The sequence below is a fragment of the Zeus faber genome (genome assembly GCF_960531495.2).
Source record: "Zeus faber genome assembly, chromosome: 4".
Classification (NCBI taxonomy): Eukaryota; Metazoa; Chordata; class Actinopteri; order Zeiformes; family Zeidae; genus Zeus; species Zeus faber.
The window spans coordinates 21,394,887-21,416,075 of record NC_137191.1 but is presented as its reverse complement, the minus strand read 5'-3'; the positions used below and the strand labels follow the sequence as shown (position 1 = coordinate 21,416,075).

General features: G+C 41.2%; 1 protein-coding gene across 1 annotated transcript in view; it reads left to right on the top strand.

The window, feature by feature from the left end:
• The first annotated feature begins 1,491 nt into the window (after nucleotides 1-1,491).
• ctnna2 (catenin (cadherin-associated protein), alpha 2) overlaps nucleotides 1,492-21,189 on the top strand; it is a 376,545-nt gene continuing 356,847 nt past the window's right edge. The window contains exon 1 of the mRNA XM_079999605.1: nucleotides 1,492-1,606. The gene's annotated coding sequence lies outside the window, so the exon portion shown is untranslated. The remainder of the gene's footprint in view (nucleotides 1,607-21,189) is intronic.

The window sequence follows — 21,189 nt, the reverse complement described above, 5'->3', positions numbered from 1 at the left end:
ATTAGGTATGATTTAGTCCAAACATTAGGTATGATTTAGTCCAAACATTAGGTATGATTTAGTCCAAACATTAGGTATGATTTAGTCTAAACATTAGGTATGATTTAGTCCAAACATTAGGTATGATTTAGTCCAAACATTAGGTATGATTTAGTCCAAACATTAGGTATGATTTAGTCCAAACATTAGGTACGATTTAGTCCAAACATTAGGTATGATTTAGTCCAAACATTAGGTATGATTTAGTCCAAACATTAAGTATGATTTAGTCCAAACATGAGGTATGATTTAGTCTAAACATTAGGTATGATTTAGTCCAAACATTAGGTATGATTTAGTCTAAACATTAGGTATGATTTAGTCTAAACATTAGGTATGATTTAGTCCAAACATTAGGTATGATTTAGTCCAAACATTAGGTATGATTTAGTCTAAACATTAGGTATGATTTAGTCCAAACATGAGGTATGATTTAGTCCAAACATTAGGTATGATTTAGTCCAAACATTAGGTATGATTTAGTCCAAACATTAGGTATGATTTAGTCCAAACATTAGGTATGATTTAGTCCAAACATTAGGTATGATTTAGTCTAAACATTAGGTATGATTTAGTCCCAACATTAGGTATGATTTAGTCCAAACATGAGGTATGATTTAGTCCAAACATTAGGTATGATTTAGTCCAAACATTAGGTATGATTTAGTCCAAACATTAGGTATGATTTAGTCTAAACATGAGGTATGATTTAGTCCAAACATTAGGTATGATTTAGTCTAAACATTAGGTATGATTTAGTCCAAACATTAGGTATGATTTAGTCTAAACATTAGGTATGATTTAGTCCAAACATGAGGTATGATTTAGTCCAAACATTAGGTATGATTTAGTCCAAACATTAGGTATGATTTGGTCCAAACATTAGGTATGATTTAGTCCAAACATTAGGTATGATTTAGTCCAAACATGAGGTATGATTTAGTCCAAACATTAGGTATGATTTAGTCCAAACATTAGGTATGATTTAGTCCAAACATGAGGTATGATTTAGTCCAAACATTAGGTATGATTTAGTCTAAACATGAGGTATGATTTAGTCCAAACATTAGGTATGATTTAGTCCAAACATTAGGTATGATTTAGTCCAAACATTAGGTATGATTTAGAAACACAAAACCAGGTCATGGTTGTACTTCCTCAAACAGTGCAAACGTCTTCGTAAACCGAATTGTGGCGAAGTTAACTATTCGCCATCAGTGGAAGAATATCCCGATCTGATAAGCCACCCTGAACGCCTCCCACGACTCACTATATGGCAAGGCTCCCCCGCCCCTCCTCCCGTGGCCGTGTCGGTGGGTGGAGCGCTGCGAGGAGGGGAGGGGTCAGTATTTGGCAGGGATAGGAGCCGCTTCCTCTCAGACACACCGCCAGATTCAGCACCACACGGTGGAGGAAAGCGTTCGGACCGGAGCGGGTTGACGAACCACCAATCGAGGAGGAAAACTACGCCGTTTTGGTTTTTTTTTTTAGGGGGAGGAGTATTACACCGCGAGGCCACCCGCCACAAACAACCCCTGTGGAGCCGAAAGAGGAGCGCTACAACCGGGTAAGAGTTTCTCTGGGCGTCCGTTAGCAGCCGCCCGTGCTGCCGCTCGGCTAAGGCGAGGTCCGGGTGGTTCCTCCAGGACACTTTCACCCGGGAGCGTCCTCGATTCTGGGCGGCCTCAACTATTTCACCGCGGAGCCGACCGAGGCGGCCGTTTCTGCGTTTGTTTCGGTTTGTTTGGAGTCTCCCTGGTTATGTGGTTCGCCCGCCTCCCAGCACTGCTATCCAGGGCAGCCGGGTGCTGAAAGCTCCGGCAGCCTCGCCGGGGCGGGCGCTGCTAGAATGCTAAGCTAGGCTAACGTAGCACGCTAAGCTAAACACACCGGACAATGCTGCCGTTGAGGTTTTTAACGGTCCCTCGCTCGGAACCCAGGGTGCCCCCAAATTGGGCAGGGTGGCCAGCCGGCGGTTCGTGAAAAGCCGCAGCATTGCTCCGTTATCCGTGGGCTTCCATTTTTCACTCATTTATATTTCATTTCACGTTACCTTTTATTTGACCAGGTTATTGAGATAAGACATCCGGAGTCTCCTCTTTCACAAGAGACACCTGCAGCAGCAGGGCAGCGAACGCACACAACATTTACAGCTCCAAGGATACATTATATGGACGACGTGGGCATCCAGGAGGTAAAACACTGATCATCTCCAGAGTTGTAACCATCACTTACTTTGCACAGTTTGTGCAAAGTGTCTTGTACTTATTCGAGGGTCCAGAGAGCTGGAAGTCCTTTGGACCAAACTCAGTTCGTACATTGGGGACCTCCATTAAAATGCAGCTATCGTTGTTTTTTTCGTCTTTGAACCAGAGAGCTACATAGGTGTTTTGTAGGAGTAGTATGGTCTTTTATAAAGCGATGGTGATGGCGTTTATCTCGGCGCTTTTATCCATCCAGGACAGTGCTCCATAATGTCTTTGTCTGCGGGGTTTCCTTTTGTTTAATTTGTTATTCTGGTCAGAGGCACATTAATATGGCATGGCATGGAGTTAGCAGTAATACTTTTCTTGATATGGGTTATTAAAGTCTTCTGCCTCATTGTTGGACTTTATGAGATCAGGGAAGCGCATTCACAGTAGATGATAAAGTAACTGTAGGTGGGATGGAAACTCTCATTTTACTCATATTACTTTGCTTTTTGGGTCTTTATTTAAGGATGAGTGTTCTTATGCACGACTGTACCTAACCTAAAACAAATGATGTGTCATGGGTCCCTTGCTGTGCAGTAAATAACCAGTGAGTGCTGACAGTGGAGGCTGATGGGAAGCCCTGCTTGGAGTGCCCCTCCCCACCCTTTGCCTAAGCCATATACCCCACATACCGCAATGCAAACATCTCATGATTATTGTGTTATAAATCAATGTTGACTGTACACAAGTGTAAATATACTCATGAAAATGGACCGTTGTTTTGAAGAACTGAAGGGATTCATTGTTGTTGTGGTGTGGAGGGTGAGCCAAGGCTGGTTTAGATCCTTTCGTTAACATTCTATTCCTGTAACCGCATGGGGGGGATCTTGGCGGCAGCAGTGGGGGGTCACATAGCTGGCTGGATTTAGAATCTGAAGCTATGAGTGGTATTCACGTGTGGCAGGCATTGGAGGACACTGACCCGCTGTCAAACAAATCACTATGCTTCTCCGTGCTTTCCTTCAATTACCAGCAGAAAGTGTCATTGGACCTGGTGCAAGTTTCAATGCAACATGAGAACTCGTGCTGCTAGCGGTTAGAAGTCCTTTCTGCCCCGCAGGACCTAGATATGCTGTGGATGTGTGGCTGTAGCTCTGCATTAAAGTGTGTTTTGTGGATGGCTTTTTGGTTTAATCTTTGGCAGTGTCTGTGTTATTTTTAATCGAATACAATTAAATGAAATGTATTAAATTTCATTTAATTGACATTGTTCATTAAATATTTCGATTTCATGCATTTACCTACACCAGACATGCGAGGCAATTTATTTTTATTAAAAAAAAAAGCATTATCAAAAGTTTCAAATCCAGTTTGACAGTTTGTCCGTCAAACAGGTTTGGCCTGTGAAACACAAGAATGACAAATATTAATGATACAACAAAAAATATGTGTTAATATTTGTTGACTGATCTTTACCTTAGTTCTGATCTTAATTCAAAACATAAGGACTAAATTTGTCGACTGTTACTGAACGTGTGTGTAGTTTTGAGGAAACAGCCTATTGCTAAACTAATTTAGAAATGTACAGATACTAGACCAATGAAGCCTTCCTTTCAGTTGCACTAATATTTCTCTGTGCAGTTTTCTGTGTAGTTGCCTATATTTTTACAGTGTAACTCGAGTATAAAGCTAGTCAGGTTTTGATTCATTCCATGTTTTAGCAACATGATGTACTGTTAGTCTACCAGTGGTTCCTTTAGGTTAAATTGTATAATATTATTTTTTTTTATTTTTATTTTTTTATGTTCTTCAGTCAACCACAAACGTGTTTTGCCCCTGTGCTTTTGAAGTCATAAAGGGTTATCTTATATCCTATATTCCTATAAACCTATATTCATTTACACCTTGATAGATAAAATCTGAATACCAAGCTCCACACCTACATCCCCATTCCTAACGTCATCATCAATCTGGGACTCTCCAAATCCTAATGAGCTGTTTTTTTATGTATCATGTAGGCCCCCCCCCCCATTGACAGGTTTTCAATGCAAATGTCTGAAACGTCATTGTCTTGCCATCTGTAACAGTAAGTTCCGATCTGCAAATGGCTCCAATCTGAGCCTTCATTGAAGGCTTAGATTGGAAAGTCGTGGGTCGGAGCCTTGTATTTTGTGTCACCGGGATTGGGAATGGTTGTAATTTATGGGCAAGGCTGTATAATCGATGACAGTCAGAGCTGCATTGTGTCCCTGGTCTCCTAGGAGAGCGGGCCTTATTGGCAGAACCCCCTGGAGCCTCCGTCCTTGTACACATGCAGGGCCTCGGGGTAGCCATGGTATCCCCCCTTGGATCCGGACACAATTGCCCCTTCTCCTTCTGTCTCCTCTTTGTCCAACCCCAGGAAGAATCTTTGATGCTGTCCGAAAGATAAGCGGTGAGGCAGTGGAAAGCAACACAGAATAATCAATAGTTGTAGGTCTCTTGATTATATCCATTCAACTCTCCTGACCATCGTGTGCTACATCATGCTATGAGGAATTGCTCCAACTGAAAGCCTGAGATGCTAAGTTTCGTGTCTTCTATGGACCGTGTCTCCTTGTTGTCTAATATATACTTAGAATAATGCAAATTATAAAATAATATAATATTCATATAATTTATTCCTCTGCTTAGACATCTTTTAAGTCTATTATTTAGACTTCTATTTCCTTACTATCCCAAAATATCAAGGGGAGTTCAGTAAACTACCCCTTTACTCTTTAATTATTTTTTTTAAGCTGTTTTTATGATGATCAGCATGGCCCATCCCAGTGACCCAGCGAGTGTCTCAGCAGCAGTTTGGCGCAGCACAGATGAATGAGGTCATTCTCCTCAGCTGTTTACTTACATCTGTTCCTCCGCTCACACCCACATTGCCTTGCAAACATCTCACTGCTCTGGAAGTTCACATTGTCTCAGCTTAACACTCTCCAGGACTTCTATTTAGCTAACCACCATTGGAATTTATAATGTTTGTGGAAGGAAATGTTAACATTTCCCTAAACTGCCGCACAAGGAAGAACAGCCATTTATGCATTGGAAAAGAATATAGTTTGAAACCACACTTTGTGTATGATATTATAAGACCTCTCGGCCTTGCCGACCTCCTTCAGGGACTGCCCCCTGAAAGTCAGTAAGAAACCACTCAAGAGTCTTGGGGTAAAAAGGGTTTTTTACCTTTTTTTCAGTCAGTGTGAATTACAATAACAGGATAAAATCAATTTTTACAAAATACACAGGGATAACATTTCAATAAGGAATTATAAATTAGGGAAATCATAAATATATCTTTATATATTTCACACATATAACATATAAAAATAGAACACAACACAAAGAACACATATAAAAATACGTGCGCTGCGATGGCGGAGAGCAACACAAAGAGCTGTGCCCCGTTCTTCTAAATAAAACAACAAAAAACAGTGTGGGGAAGGGGCACAGAGAAATGGGACACGACTCGCAGACTCGTTAAGATTATTTTCTGCGTGGCATCAGCATCCCATCACTGGCTCGCGTATAGTATGTACTGTCAGAGAGGGAGACAGGCACCCCAATCTCTCCCTCTCCGCAGCCCGCCTCGGGATGGCGGCTGCCTATAGGAAGAGCGAGCTGGCTCGGCCCGGCCCGCTTCCGCCTCGCTTCCGCATGGCTTCCGCCTGGCCTGCTTCCAAGTAATTGTTGATAGCAATTTTTTTAATCTCCCAACCAAGCACCACTCATTCTATATGAATCTGGTGTTCCAATACAACTCTTAGAATTATGTCTTGGAAATAACCATGGATCTTACTGACTCTGAAGTAAAGTGTTTGGTTCTTAGAATATCTGCATTGAGGTAAACATTACCACATCTCTTGCGTGACTTTTTAGCCAGACACAGCAGTAAGGAAATAAGCACTTATGTCCCTGTGGACAAGGACTGTTAGAAAATACTGCTGCTGAATGCCAGTAAATCTTTATGCTTTGTTCAGAACAACTTAGAATAAGCTTTGTGGAATGTCCTACACAAGTGTTTGGGACGATTTGGGGATTTTAACTGTTACATGGTCATTCAGACTCCAACAAACTCTGTTTCCTTCACGCTGTGAAACTATGCAAATTGAGTTTTTTGTGCTTGATCACTCTTTATGGAGGGAAATTCACTTTCTCTCTCTCTGTCCTGTGTGCAAATTCCACACACACACACACACACACACACACACACACACACACACACACACACACACACACACACACACACACACACACACACACACACACACACACACACACACACACACACACACACACACACACACACTTTATGGTATGCTAAAGTAATATGCTATGGTTGGTTTTCAGTTCCTTTCTTTACAGCATGAAAGGAGCAGATAGCAGCAACAACCATGGACTAATATTTTGTAAAAAAAAAAAAAAAAAATCTTAGAAAAGTCTGCAGGCTTATTAGGATGATGAGCCATAGGGAATTTAATTATCTTTTTTCCAAAGCTAAATGTCTTAGTCCAAAACACACAACACATGAGCTCATTCGTGCTGATAAACAACAAAATCTTGATTTATTTATTTATTTTATTTTAGTTTGTTTTTTGATATGCAGAGTGTGTATTTAAAGGGCTGTTCGACCTCACTTTAAATAAGCGTGGGGAAAAAAAACTCCTGTGGCCAAACCTTCCAGCTTTGTAATCTGTCAGAAACTGGGAAAATGAGTCATGGTGTCAATCAGAGAGTGTTGTTTTGTGTTTGTCAAAGAGTGTTGTGTTTCTTGTCAAAGTCCTTTGTTCAATCTTTCCCTCCTGATGTTGACTTCGAGGATGTGCACTCAACAGAAATGATAGGCAATCCTCTGCCATTTTAAGTAAAGGTCTGTGTTTAACCCTGATCAGCTTATCCCCAAAAGTAATTATAGAACTATACAATCCTGTTTCTGCGTCCCGGTTTAAGTTTAAGTGAGCTGCTTAAGTGGGGAAATCTTCTGCGGCAGACACTTGGTTTATATGGCTACGTTTAAGAAGGGATTTGCCTCTGAAGTCTTGACAAACGTTACTTTACGTCTTGAAATGCCCAGCTGTGTGTTACAAACTACATGCTAATAATTAGCTGGTAAGTCCTAAAATCTGGTAGTTATTCTAGCCATCCAACTTCACTACCCAGGGAGGAGGTGACAGAATGTAGAACAATGTGGAAGTTTTTGTAAAACGGGCTTTTCAAATTTGAATAATGTCTTAAAGCTTTTAGATATTATAAAATAAAGACTTGAAGAAATGTTTTACTTATTAGAATAACATACTGAAATAGATTACACCCAAACCAAACCAACCCACCCAAAAAATATTTCACGGAACAAATTCAGAAACACAGAAATTAAATATTTCAATTAATTTCTGAATATGTTGGTGTTTAATTCTAACAGAAAATGGTTACATTACTTCCAAAGAAAGTATCGGTATTGCAATTTTCAAATCGATTCAGAAATTGAAAAAATTTAATTGAATTGAATCAGAGTTGTATTATATTGAATTATATAGATTTTTTTTCACTGAGTAATAATAATTCAATATTATTATTCATGCATACTTATGTTCACATTTAGTTCTGAATTAGGTGATATTCCTAATATGACTGTCATGTAAATAGTGTAGTCTTGTTACTGGATCAAAAGCCCAGGGAATATTCTGATTATTCAATCATTATTCCACTTAATGGTGGCCTGTATACAACTTCAATCGTATTGTTTCTGGCATGTTCGCTGTGTGCATGCACCAAAAGGTGATCGATTCGGAGCTTCAACCAGAGCATCTTTGAACGGCGAACGGTAGCAGGGAGCCACACGGTGGATTTTAAAAGACATTGAAATATTGACATCATGTAAAATTCCCTTTGATGGTCATCATAATAAATTCTCCCTCGGTAAGCTTTGCATGTTTGCATGCTGTCATCCCAGAATGCATCTGCTATGAGATCCCACATTTTGTGCAGCACTGGTCAGTCTCTCTCTATTGTGTGTGATTGCAGCTCTGGTGAGCCGTGATATGACAGCTTGAGTCCCAAAAACTACTTCAAGGGACTCTCACTTTTGCTGTGTGTGTGTGTGTGTGTGTGTGTGTGTGTGTGTGTGTGTGTGTGTGTGTGTGTGTGTGTGTGTGTGTGTGTGTGTGTGTGTGTGTGTGTGTGTGTGTGTGTGTGTGTGTGTGTGTGTGTTCTTAAAATTCCTGCTCTGAATCTGGGCCATTGCAGTGTCAGCACATTAGCTGTCCATGACGACAAACGACGGGTTGTGTAAGTCAGAGTTACTGTAGATTGTCAGATGGTACAGAAGCTCTGAGGCCTGTTATACATACAGAAAGCAGACCCCCACAACTTTATTTTCCAAATTCTGCGAAAAACATGCACATTTTAGCAAAATTGTGTGGCCGGCATGTTTTTATTTTTTATTTTTTGTGGCTGTTTTCTTGAAATGTTTTTTAACCGAAACCTATGGTTAAAAGCTACCGCGGCAGCACTGCAAACCGTCAGACCCACAATTGAAAAACCACCGTCATGCGATTCCCTTGCTTATTATTGTATTGCTGCGTCCTTTCAACGTCCTTGACTATAAAGAACATTATTCATGTGATCTGGGCTTGCTAAAAGCTGTGAGATTCCATTTCAACTGCAAAGTGTAAGATAACAATAGCTCTCTGCAACGTTTCTGGTGTGTTACACGCTTTGGTTTCTTAGTTTCTGTTGAGGCTGCTATTCCTGGCCTAATAAGTCTAGTTGTGAAGGCTTATTATTCAGGGGAACACCTTCATCATCTTAATTATATGGCTTGAAATATTGCAGATGCTTTTGTATCTTTATTTTCTCCAAGTGTTGCGCCTGAATATTGTTTTCCTCAATATAATTGTGACAGTCAAAACGCGTGAAGAGTTAGGTTGGCTGCCCCAGGTATACGTTGGCTGCCACCAGGTACGGGAGGTGGGCGCGCTGGGGCACAGTTGGGTCCGGGGGGAGGGGGTCCGCGTGGTTGCTCCCCGGCCTATTGCGCCCCTGAATCGATCCGGTCACGATTCGCCTGTCTCTCCCAGTGCCAAAACTCATACTCAGCACGTACACCACACAATAGACCGAGGGCTTGCGGGATGGGCGGGGTGCAGGCTATGTGGGTGGGGATGCGGCGGGCAGCTTGTGATGCTCCTGCCCAAGCGTGCTTCCCGTCTATCCCCCTTTCACGGGGCTTGGTTGGGCATGGGAGTCTTGTCAGCTCGCCCGTGGGGGCCCGGGGGTCTTCTGCGGCCGCAGGGCAGGGTACTTAGGGCTTTACTGCAGCCGTAGGGTATAGTACCGACCTTCTACACCAGTACCAATGGGGATAAGTCATGTACACTCACCGGTGGACATCTTACACACACACACACACACACACACACACACACACACACACACACACACACACGTCCAGGCGGCCCCATCACACACGCACACAACCACCACACCTGCTTGGAGTGCACCCCAGCACCCTCCTGGTTGCATTCCTCTCCTTTCCTCCCTCATTTACTGCCATAACTATGACAGGAAGAGGCCACGTGACCAGTTGTAGTTCCAGTTTTCCTGGACCTAATTAACCTAATTAATGTTGTCGTCCAATGTTTGTTTTTGTGTAAATGTTGTTTGTTTCTGTGTAAATGTTGTTTGTTTCTAGGTTTATTTGTCTCACCCGTGGTGATTCTCCCCCTCTTGGAGTAGTGATCAGTTGTTTATAGACCCAAACATGATAAATAGTTCTCATAAGAGGGGGGTTGGTGGTGGTTCTCTTTAACCAAAAACTGTGCGCTTGTCATCCTACAGGTCGTCCACAGGACAGAGTTATTGCAGCAGTTCTTGATGATTTAAGAAGAAGTTGTATGCCCAGCATGCTGACAGCACAGATTAAAAAAAAAAGAAAAAGCGTAAAGGGATGTATACAGCCAAGCTAGACTACCATCGGCCCCTGGGTTTGACCTCCTATCTCTGATCCCTCCATGATTATCGTGGTATTAACCTCATTTGCAATAAAGTAGTAAAGTTAATCCAGGCTAACATGCCTCAGTGAGGGATGAGCTGTGATTGGCAGTCTGTCTCACAAACTACAAACATCGTTGGTTCCGAAAATGTTAACAGTGAGTTAGAAAATAACAATTTAGCACTCGCAATCAGGGACTGGATACGGGTTGCTTTGCAAAGGCACAGTCTTGGTACTTATGGTTAGTTTTTGCAGAATTAGCTTACATTAAATTGTAATTAATTTTGGCCAGTATATAGATATAATATCAATACAGGTGCTCCTCACTTAACAACCTACATGTTTAACGACCGTTTGGACTTACAACCAGCTCTCCAACCAGTCTGTGAGCGCTGTGTGCACGGTGTCTCAGCATCAAGCATCTCATCGTGCATCACCCTTTATATACTATACACTATATATACTATATATACTATAAACACTATATACACTATACACTATAAACTATATACACTATATATACTATATACACTATATACACTATATACTATATATTCTATATATACTATATATACTATATACACTATACAGTATATATCATGTACACTATATATACTATATATACTATATACAAGATATACACTGTATACATCTCATTTCTTCACTGTTCTCAGTCTCAGTCTCGTTCCAACAGTCTGTCAGTATTCACTACACTAGCGTTTGCAATGGCCACTCCCCTTACCGTAAAATAACACGGGTCCTCGCTTATCGACCAAATCACTTAACAACCTGCTCCTAGAAACAGAACTCGTCGTTAAGTAAGGAAAACCTGTATCACAATACGAGACTAGATATCGTCTTGTATTTTCGTGTTGTGATATACTTAAATGTTGTCTTGAAGGCGACAGTCAAGTATTGCAACTTTCTGAACGTCATAGTCTGTTCTACCTTCTGTAATACAGTAAATGATTCTTCCTTGCTTTGTCATAATATCCACATTACTATTACTAATCGCTTCTCAAATAATTGTTGTGTCAGAATATCTTATGGCAACACCAATAGTCAACCCCAAAATATCGTCAAATTATCGATATTGTGGTGTCAAAAAATATTGTGACATCTGATATTGTTTATATCGGCCAGCCCTGCTACAATGATATATATCATGTGTGCATGCTAACTTTAAACTTTGGTAATATTTGGAATTCACTTATTCCAATAAATTATCAAATTCATTTGAAATCAGTTATTAATGAGATCCTTTGGTGCCTGACAATATAGTATTCAGTCTTCAGTCAATACGACAACCCAGTTTTTTGATTTGGGTGCTTGTAAAAATGCAAACCACAGGAAGCATTGTGAGTATTTATTATAAAGTCAGTCTTTGGAGCAAAATGAAGCATTGGAGCATTCGAGCTAGTGCTTTTAGCTATGAGCAGTACACTGGTACTGCAATCATGTTTTGTTTTTTTCCCCACATTATACTGCCAATTTGTTTCTGAGCAAAACAATAAGCCTACATGCCTTTGTCGAGCTGACAATGTTGACACGGTGATGATGTGTCAGTATGGAGTTTAGCACCGTGCTTCAGTTTGTGAGGGAAGCTCAGATCAGCCAGCCAAAACAAACTGGCAGCTACGTACATGGAGTAAATATGGTGGCAGTTTGACTTTTTTAACAGAGGAGTCATTGCAGGCTAATCAGGTACAGCTCATTATATTATGTGTTCTGTTGAGCTACATGAACTTTATACTGTCTATACTGGTGCCTTACATAACCTTATGGTTTAGCATGACTTAAATGTAAACATCCTGAATTTGGCTGGATTTTCTCAATCATACATTTGTGTTGGGGTGAGGGGAAAAATCGATGCAGCATTGTATTGAAATACCCCCCCCCCCTCATATTGTACCACTACTCTGACCCCAAGATTAATTTTTGAAAATCAATTTTAATGAAAGAGTGTATAGGTTGGATAAAGGTAATCTTAAGATTAAGATCAATAGTCCACGCTCATTTTTGTACTTTTAAATGTTTGTTCCACAAACAAATAAACAAAAAAAACTGTCAACGTCTGTGGTTACAATTTAGCTAAAAATGGCTTGAAATCCATCTAATTTTGTATTTTAAAACTGATCTTTTTTTTCTTTCACAACTGTTCCAAATGTTACCTGGTTGCCTGCCTCTATTCCTGACTGACTCAGCTATCTGGAGGGCAAATTGGAGGACACAAAATAATATGAAATGATAGTTGCCGAATGACAAACTTGTTTATTTATTCTTTTTATTTATCTCTTGACCACTGCTTGATGAAAGTGAAAGGGATGAGCAGGAGATGTGGGCGTCTAGACAGTTGCGGGGAATGTTTCTCTGTTTCCTGGTGACTGATGTAACCCCAAGATCTCTCTGGATGTCACTTTCAAAACTAAACCAAAAGAGAATTGAATATTAGGTGAAGTCAGACAAGCACAAAGCCTCACCCCCCCCTTACACACACACACACATCTGGGTAGTGGAGGTAATTACGTAATCTGGTAACGGTTGCCATCAGCAGTATTTTAGAAGAGAGCTGACATTAGCACAACCTAAACCAATAATATTTTTAATAGGCAACAAGGCAGCAACGTACAGCATGAAGACGCACGCTGGATGACAAACGAGCTGACACGTGGAAACACAACATGGAACAACATCCTCTCTCATGCTGTTGTAGTTCCCATTGTGCAGATTGCTAATGTCTTACCCCGCTGATAACCTCCTAGTGGAACATAATCAGTCATATTGATGGACCTTTCATCCATCCGGTCCAACCCATACGCACCTTTGTTTTACACATTCCCCCCATCAATCAGGTAACTGTATCCTCAGGATTTGGGGCTGAATCCTGGTGTAAAGAAGTCTTTCAAGAAACCAAAACGACAAGCAAAGCAAGCATTCTGAACCTTAATCTGTGTGTGTGTCCATAAAGGTTTTTTTTTGCAATAACCATCGTAGATTTTACTTATTCATATTTTTTTGTGTAATGCATTTTGCGACTTGGCAGTTTGGCAGTTTCTTGGTAGTCTCACTACTGATACATTCTTTATCACGTTAGTGCAACATTCCACACCAACAGGGGTGGGGGGGCTGTTAGGATAGCGCTAACCCACGGTAGCACTTTGTGGCTGCATTTAAGGAGTGTAGTATACTTTTAAAATGGTACCCATACAGCGTTGCTGCAAGTGGCACTTTGAAGGTCAACTCCATCACTCTGCCATCCTAAATATGCACTGTGCTTGTCTATTTGCATTAATCCACTCCGCTTATGGAGTCAGCTGGTTTTACAAGCAAGTATTTCACTATACAGTTTCAAAAGCTATGTTCACACTGCAAGCCTGAGTGCTTAATTCGGATTAATTGCTCAGATCCAATTCTTTTTTTCTTTGGCTGTTCACATGATTTTTTTAATGTGGCCAATATCAGATTCTAATATGAACTGGTCACGGTCCTGAACTGACCCGCATTCGCAGAAGAACAATAACAAAGATGTCACACACGTCATACCTTTTGGATAGTATCACGGATTTGAATCAAGGATCGGATAATTTTTCAGATCAGCAAAAAAACTAAAATGAGGAGGCAAATATAACTATACTTTCCATTTATTCTGTAAAACACTGAAAGTAAGGTACTTTTGCCCATGGTCTAAAATGAATATAACATTTAAGATGTCCATTTTTTAACTAAAATCTTAAAATATATAAAATATTCAATACTCAATTGTTAAATCAAACTGCAATATAAGGCAAGCACGATACATTCTTTCTTTAAACATGGTAGTGAATGAAAAAATATGATTAGATCCACCCCCAGTAACTGAATTTACCAATATATGTTTTTTTTTGTTTCGTTCAATAAGGAAATTTAGTAAAATAAAATACATCTAAAATAAAAACACAATGTGCGCAAATTGCACTCCAATCGCTCCCTCAGAGGACACACACATACGCACCCACACACACACACACACACACACACACACATTCACAAACTAAATTTTAGATCCGGTGCTATTCATAAAGAATTCAGGGCTACTGGGCTACCACTACAGGTTGATTGCGGGCTCCAAGGAGATGGCAGACTCCCACATGGGGGCGCTGCTCAACCATCTCCACAGCCTGGGTTTTCTGGTGAATTGAAAAGAGAGAGAAGAGTCGCGACCTAGACTCACGGTTGATGCGTGTACGACTGACTCCGACAAGGAAGTTGGCTGTTGCCACTGCTGCTCGCACGCTGTTCCCTGTGCAAGGTCGCCAGGGCATGTCGGGTTGTGGTCCCGCTGGGCTTGATGGCGGCTGCCTCAGCCGCAGTCTCACTGGGTCTGCCTCAGGATGAGAGAAAACAGCGGGTGGTGCTTCCCTCCAGGGACCTCTCCCAGGTACCAACCATTAAGCAGGAGTGTTGAGCCGGCCTGAGATTTTTGCTGACCCCACAGCAACCTCCTGAAAGGGGTCCGGCTGGGTCCATTGACACCGTGGGTTTTGATAAAAACCGATGCCTCCCTTTACAGCTGGGGCGCTGTTTGCGCGGGCCGGATGGTCAGCAGGTGCTGGGGGGCCCATGAGACCCGGCAAAACAATGTGTTGGAGTTGGAGGCAGTCCTGTTGGCCCTGTTACACTTCGTACCATGGGTGAGAGGACACCATGTCCTGATACATTCCAGCAACACCGCGACGATCGCTTATATCAACCATCAGGGGGGCGTCTGCCCCCTTGCCATGCATCGGGTGGCATCAAGGATTTTGCTGTGGGCCCATTTCCACCTCTGTTCCCTGTCGGCATATCACATTCAGTGCAGGCAGAACCTGGGAGCGGACTTATTATCAAGGGGACGGCCACAAGTGTCGGATTGACGCATTCATCTTCTGGTCATGGACATGATCTGGTGTCGATTCGGCCAAGCCCAGGTGGATCTGTTCGCTTAACCAGACACAGCTTATTGTCCTCTATGGTATGCTTTTCGGAAAGACAACTCTCCAAGAGTTTCCTCCAAGGCCTGCACTTACTGTAAAAGGCTTGACACCGTCCATCCTCAATGTATAGCTGGCCACAATATCGCCCTGTCATAATGGAGTGGATGGCAAGCCACCCGGCAGTCACACTTTGGCATCCAGGTTCATGCAGGGCATGCACCGGCTACGGGTGCAGTCGCTGACTCCGAAATGGGATTTGGTTTCGGTGTTAAATGCTTTAACGACACCCCTATTCGAACCTCTCCAGGCGGTGGGATTAAAGTTTTTGTCGTTGAAGTCAGCACTGCTTCTGTCCCTTGTATCTGCAAAACGTGTGGGAAACCTGGCTGCACTGTCTGTCCACCAGTTCTCCACGGATAATCGGAGGGTTACGTTGAAACCCAATCTGGCTTTTCAACATAAAAGCAGGATTTAAATTGACCATGATTGATCTGTCTTTAGGAACTTAGGAAACCCCTGTCCAAAGATCGTCTCTCTCACTGGATAGTGGAAGCGATCTCATTAGCCTACTCCTCTGTGGGGCAGGAACCCCCAGAAGGTCTTAAAGGGCATTTGACTTAGGTGGTGGCTACCTCGTGGATGTTGTTATGAGTGGTTTCGGTCGAGGAGATGTGTGGTGCTGCTTCTTGCGCTATCCCACACACGTTCACCAGATTCTACAGTCTCGACATGATGGTGTCAGCACTGGCACAGACTGTTTTGACAGCGTACGGCCCAATCACAGCCTGTCAGGGCCAAGTTGAGACTTGATTGGTTTAAAGGAGCTTTCTGCTTTATTCAGTGGAGCTGTCTGGAGACAGCTTAAGGCATAGTAAGAACTCTTGTTCTTCATTCGTATAACCAGGGTTGTAGCACAACCCAAACGTTTCAAGCCGGGGGTTTGACCAAACAGTATGATTTAGTGCACAGTGTTCTTTTTTTCTGTAGTTGACACCTTATGTGGTGTTTATTATTCCACTGCAATTAATGCGTAAAGATGATGGCAGAGGCAGCCGCTGTGCTCCAGACAACAGCAATTATTGTTAAATTGATTTGATCTGAATTGCCCATTGCTGGAGACAACACATGATTCAGGATGAAATAGAGGGAGGCATAACGATTTTCTGAAAAAAAAGATTATTGGTTTTCACCACTTTCAAACACTTTCAATTCATAATTCTGGTAAAGTGCTAAGAAATCAAATTGATTACTAAAACTCATAGTGTAGTTTCCTGGGCTTTCAAGCTTATCCGAGGAGAAAATTTGACCAATTTGTCATGTATAGTAGGGCGAGGATTAAGCAAGATCTCAAGATTCGATTAAATTTGGATACTAAGGGTCTTGATTGATTTGAGTATCGATTCAGTCTGATATTGATGAGATGGGTCACAATACATTTCTATATTGATATATTGACGTTTTATACATAATGACAATATCCACTAGAACTGCATGAACGAAATACAAAATTAGAATAGAATTATAATATTAAAAGATATATATATATATATATATATATATATATATATCAAATACTAAAATTGCCATTTGATTGTGTATTTTCTTTATAAATAAATAATTGATTACAAATGTTTTGGCAACCGTTCCTGAATCAATTAATGTGATAAGCAATAAAGTTCAATATAAGTTAATTCAGTTTGTTGCACAGTGAACGCACATTAGAGAGAAATATTCCCGGTAACGATGTGCCAAGTCTGCTTTGGCTGAGACGCACGAGCGCACCGACCTGTTTCCCTCTCCCCCAGCATTTCAATGTGTTCACAAAGGAGAATGCGCCTTTGACCAGAATGTCCAGTAATTCCATAGATGTGTCGATGAAAGTGAGAAATTAACCTGACCATCGCCGACGGAATGTCCTCTGGTGCAAAGGTTCCCAACCACCGGCTCTTGGACTGTGCCGCATTTGCCACCCGGCCCTGAGAACGCAGGGGGGATTTTTTCTGCAGAAATCTGCAAACTGCTCCGCAGTGGAGCAGCAACAGGAAACAGAGTCTATAGAGTTTTTAATTGCTTTGTTTGGAGAAAAAAATCACTCCGATATGAGCTGTGGAGCTGCAGAACTGTGCGTAAACCCCCCGTACAAAATTTGAGCATTAACAATTTTAATATATTTAAATATAAAAAATAATAAAACATACAAATTTGAATAGGTTTATAGAGGAATATGTGCATTCCTAATCACCGCCGTCTTTTCAGGATACTCTCTGACGTGCATTCCAAAAACATTTCATGGAACAAATTCAGTCTTATAGAGAAATAAAATACTTCACCGGTAGTTCTCAATTTATAGTGGCATCTGAAAATAACACTTTCAATGTTTAGCTCTGGGACAGTAATGGTACTGTGTAAGTATTTAAACCACCGCATGATAAGATGTATTAATTTGATGGAGTATGAGTGCTGTAAGCCCGAAGGGCTTTAAAGAAAGTATGAAATGAAGCACAGCAGAGGCATCAGATCAAACAGCTGCTACTGTAGCAGGGAAATGTTTTGGATTGAAAAAATCACACAGGAGCCAGGGGAAGCCTGCCTCAATAGGGTGTAAAATGACAAACCTGTTCAATCACCTGAAGGAGTCGAAAAAGTTAGACGCTACAACATCTTGTGTAAGGACCGTGAAAGTAAAACTACCAACCAAAAACTCTCATTTGAGAGAAGCCCGATCATTTGAGAGACGTTTGTTTCATCATCAGAAAAGTAAATGCTGGCAAGACGTACGGCAGCCTGTCACATTTTTCACGGCTGAAGGCTAAAACCCGAATGAACAACAGGGCTTCTACAGATTTCTTGTAAGTAGTAAGTTATAAGAACTATCAAAGTTATATAATACTGATCCACGATAATACCTAAAAGATGAAATTGCTGTAAATTCGGGTATGAAATGATTCACAGCTACTTCTCGGAATCTGAAAACTTTGTTTGACATACGTTGAAGATTTGATGCGTATGTCTCGCTGTCACTCAGAGAGGTTGTACTTTTCCACAATTAAAATATTCATTGTGTGAATTGTGAAAATGTCCAAAAAATATTATGTTTTGATATTTTGTCCACATCACCCCACCTAATAGGATTAATATCATTAATATCATTAAATAACGTTAAAAGTTTGGCCAACTTCGATTCTAAGCATGCCTTAATTATAAATGAATACTGGTCAATTTAAAGAAATAAAACTCACAATTCGTCAACAAACTTGAGTCGTAACTGTTATGAAACGCGATCAAATCGAAGCAAAACTGTCCATGTTCTCAGAAACTGGACTTACATTTCCTGATCTTCTCTTCCATCGCTAAGTTTAGCATCCCACATTCAGTGCTTAAGTTTAAAACCTGTCTGAATCTTTGTTTAGATATCAGTGGGTATTTACCCTGCAGGAGCTAAGAATTTAAATGCATAGCTATTTTTCTGTGCCTTTTTCCAAAATAAATCCATAAAACCTTAGAAGATGGCCTATATTGTGTCACCTGTACATCTCAGTGTAAAACCTCTGGAACATGTCCGTCCCTCCTTAAAAGATTCTGCTGGGACCGTCAGTTCTGCCCGTCAGGATTAGCAACTCAATAAAGGAGGAAACATGACAATAAAGCTATTACTAGCTTTAAATGCAGAATGCTAAAGCGGGTCAAACCGCACACATTCATTCACCATTCTCACAGAACAAGCAGACGCACACATACACACTCAAACAATTCAGTCTCACAACTTACACAAATAAACATATGCAATTAAAAAATCCCCACCCACTCACATAGACAAACTTCAACAAATACAATGTGCAAAGCATATAATGCATGCAAATATTGAAACACACTTGGACTGGATGGTCGGTTTGAATGGACAGCTAAAATCATCTGTGGACAAAGGAGGTCAGAGACCTTTCTTTTTGAAGAGCTTTCTGAGCCCCGGCCCAGGACAAGGGGACCAGCTAAGTTCCGTTTTTCCTCTCTCTTGTGTTATCTCACCTCTCCGCCTGCCCTGTTGAACCTCTAAGTTTTCTTCTCTGGAATATGGCTTATGACTGTGCCTTTCGGAAGAATATTTCTGTTGGTCTATCCAATTTGGATGGATGCGCCCGATTAGGGTTTATGCTCAGTGACCAATGGTTTAGACCAGTGGTTTTGTTGTATGGAACATTGTGGGCAAAGCATTGGGGAAGAATCTATGCAAGCACCGGACAAATCATTGTGTACAAGCTTTATAAAATGATATAGAATATTTTGTCCTCATTAAGCTATCTGCCATGCATACCCATCAGAATTTGTTACTTCTAATGACCGTATTTCAGAATTTCGAGATGAACTTTCTGACCCGGTCTTGTTATAGTGATTGCTGTAATTTAAATCAGGGCTCTGACTCCAGTTTCAGCCTGGCAGGCTTTGTATGTACACGTGTATGTAGCTATTTTTGTTTGATTACTTATGTTTATGGACGCCTTTATGAAAGGCCTTTGGGGCTGTTGCTCATTGGGTTTGCCAGATTTGTTCAACCGATCCGGCATCTCACTCTCTCCTTCCGTCCTTCTGGTTAATGTGTCTCTGCTTTCCCCACTAGTTTGGCTTCCGTAGACTTGGAGCGGAGTCATTAAAATCGAGGGGTAATGGCCTTGTGGTCTGAATGAACATTGCTCGGCTAATCAGATAACTTGTCTTTCGGTTTTCAAATAATTCTTGCCAAAGCTCTGATGTGATGAGAAAAGATAAGCATTACTCGTCCCATGCATTTATAAACATGCTTATTTAGCCGCTCAAAAGAGAACCATGTTCAGACGGAACAGTCATAAGCTGCTCAATACAACATAGTGCTCTCCTGAAATAAGGACAGTATCTAAATGTTTGTGCTTCTCTTCTTCTATTTATTAATCTGTAAAAGTACAAAATAATCAGATTTTACACAGTTTCACACATTTAGTAGCCTGACATTGCCAGGCCAATTCACAAACGCGGAATTAGTCTGAAACCTTAACAGTTCATTTTCGATTTCCAAGGGGCGTTATCAACCGGCGCAGAACAAAATGTCTCTGGATGCAGGTTTTTTTTTTTTTAAGCCTGCGATGGGCATCAAGGTAGCGGATTTCCATGATCGGGACGCCCGCAATGGTGTGCATTGGGGCGCTATGAATCTGAGCTCCATTGTGTGTGCCCCTGCCGCTCTTTAATGAAATGAAACTAAAAAGAACTGTGTTTAAAAATTGTTGTTTCATAAAAGTAAGGAGACACAAAAATAAATAGATCTTAAATAAAAACACAGGAAAACCAGAATGTACACATGGCGCAGCGCTGTCTGGAGGAGAAAAAAACTCCACTCAAATTCTCGAGTTTACCTTTACATTTTGCCTTAAATGCGAAGTATTTCCAAACAGCACTCCTGCTGTTTCCTTTCAAAACCGGTCGTGGAGGCTCTGCACCTGCCATCTTTAGTGAGCTAACACCATAACAAACCGGCACGCATGAGACAGTGAAAACAGCGAGTAAGTGAGAGGAGGCGGGGCCATGTGGGCACCGCAGCGGGGTGTGTGACTCACTGTGGGATAGAGAGAGCGAGGAAGCGCAGCTGCTACTGCTATATCAATAGTGCGGAAAATGAGTATTGAAAATGTTTCAAATATTCAGAATCCATGTGTATCAATATTTTTGACAGCAATTGTTTGCAGACATTTTTTGTTTATGACCCTCGTGAGCGCAGGCATCAGCCGATGCCGATCATCTCAAAATGTGCAAATATTGGTCCAATTAATCGGCCGACCAATCAATTGCTCTACCACTAATCTATAGTGTTGGCTCTCAGTCCTCTCAAGAATTGTTGATATACCATAATTAATATTCATGAGTTGAACTTTGAGTGGTTAAAACTTGCTGACTAGAGCCAACTACAGGTGAGAATTTAAAACGTTCATGTAAGGTGAGCTCAGCTCAATGAGTGGACGTG